Source organism: Trichosurus vulpecula, chromosome 6 (genome assembly GCF_011100635.1).
Source record: "Trichosurus vulpecula isolate mTriVul1 chromosome 6, mTriVul1.pri, whole genome shotgun sequence".
NCBI classification, from domain to species: domain Eukaryota; kingdom Metazoa; phylum Chordata; class Mammalia; order Diprotodontia; family Phalangeridae; genus Trichosurus; species Trichosurus vulpecula.
The window spans coordinates 275165301-275167556 of NC_050578.1; positions in this window are offsets into that span (position 1 = coordinate 275165301).

Sequence of the window (2256 nt, forward strand, 5' to 3'; positions counted from 1 at the left end):
GGGGAGCAGGGAGAACATTTGGAATTCACAATTTTATTTAAAGAAATGAATGGTAAAATTGTCTTTACATGTAATTGGCAACAATAGAATACTGTTTAAAAGAAAAAAAAGAAGGAATGGTTCCTTTTTAGCAAAGCCATTCATTCTACAGCAAAAGAAATCTACATGCCTTGTGAGACAAGATAAAGCACAAAGGCCATCAAAACCCATTTCTATCAGTTAGTGGTGGAAAGGAGATACTGATGGAAGCCAGCTTGTTGTAAGCCGATTGATCTTGCAATGGCAAAATGGCAATGCTAGAACAAAATGAATATTGTATCAATTAGTTAATGAATGCTTATTTGCTTTTAACAATCTGCTTTTGACCCCAAGCACTGCTGTGAGACCATGCAAACTGCCACCCCAGGCAGAGCATGTTTCTGCTTTCCTCTACTCTGATGAGGAGGATGTGGGGCAAAGTTGGGTGCTGTTGCTTGTTGTCAGGAGGCTGTTCTGACAGACTCCAGCAATGGCAAAGGAATTGCCGAGTGGATTCCAGAGCACAAGCCTAAGAGTCCTGTTGTGTGGCCCTCCCAGAGTGTGGTGGCTATGGAGGATGGAGGTAGGATTGAGTGAGCAGGTTAGAGATGAGCAATTTCCCTGCTATTAATTCCCAAGTGAGCAAGTTAGAGGTGAGTAATTTCCCTGCTATTAATTGTCAAGATTGTTATCTCATTAAGATCTTAGTTTTTGCACCTGTGGAGATACCTGCATAAGTTTTACCACGCATAACTCTTTTAAAAATTGTTTATTTAGTATTTTATTTTTTCCCCAATTACAATTTCCCCAATTTAGTTACATAAGAAATTATTTTTAATATTCACTTTTTAAAATTTTGAGTTTCACATTCTCTACCTTCCTACCATCCCCACTCATTGAGAAGGCAAGTAATTTGATAAAGGGTATATATGTGCAGTCATGCAAATCATATTCCCACATTAGTCATGTGGTAAAAGAAAACACAGATAAACACAAGAAAAACGAAGAGAGTAAAAAATGTATACTTTGATCTGCATTCAAATTCCTCTTAGGATGGATTGCAATTTTCATCATAAGTCCTTTAGAATTGTCTTGGATCATTGTATTACTGACAATAGCAAGGTCATTCACAATTGATCATCATACAATGTTGCTATTACTATGTACAATATTCTCCTGGTTCTGATCATTTACCTTCGAATCAGTTCATGTAAGTCTTCCCATGTTTTGCTGAAAGCATCCTGCTCATTATTTCTCATAGCTCAATAGTATTCCATCAAGTCGTATACCACATTCCTCAATTGATGGACATTCCCTCAGTTTCCAATTCTTTGCTGCCAGAAAAGAGCCTCTATACATATCTTTGCACATGTAGGTAAATTTTCTTTTTGTTTCTATGCCTTTGGGTAACAGACCTTGTATTGTTATTGCTGGTTCAAAGGGTGTGCATGGTTTTAAAACCGTTTAGGCTTAGATCCAAATTGCTCTTGAGAATGGTCATAAAAGTTGACAACTCAACCAACAGTGCATCAGTGTCTCAGCTTTCCAATATTCCCTCCAATGTTTGTCATCTTTCTTTTCTGCCATATGGGTCAAGCTGATGGGTGTGAGGTGACACCTCAGAATTCTTTCAATTTGCATTTTTTCTAATCAATACTGATTTAGCACATTTTTATATGGCCTGAGATAACTTTGAATACTTCATGTGAAAGCTACCTATTCATAGGCTTTTACTATTCCTCAACTGGAGGATGGTGTCGGGGCCCGACCAGTCGCCAGGAATGAAGACGTGGGTCAGTTGGCTACTGAAGCACAGCACTTTTATTGAAAGCCAAGCAAGTACTTATCTAGTGTTTCTACTGCTTTGAAGCCTATGTGAGCCCTATGCCAAGAATGTTGCTTGTGGTTCTTCAATATTACTACATCATTTCTACATGTGACATTATATCCAAACTGTATTCTACTGATATTTACGATATCCTGTTTCCCCACATAAAAGCATAATTTCCCCCCAGACATGCCCTCATTCAGGTAACACTCCGAACCTCCACCCATGGCAGGTTTGTTCAATTGCACCTGAGGAGTGGAGGAAACGGTTTCTCAAAGTTCCACAGTCTGGGGTTACAGTCTGGCAGCAAGCTTTTCTGAGTACTGTCATTAGAGGGCACTCCTGCTATTCCCAGCATGGTACAAGTAAAGTTTTGTCTGGAAGCCCCCGTGAAATGGACATAGTCCTCT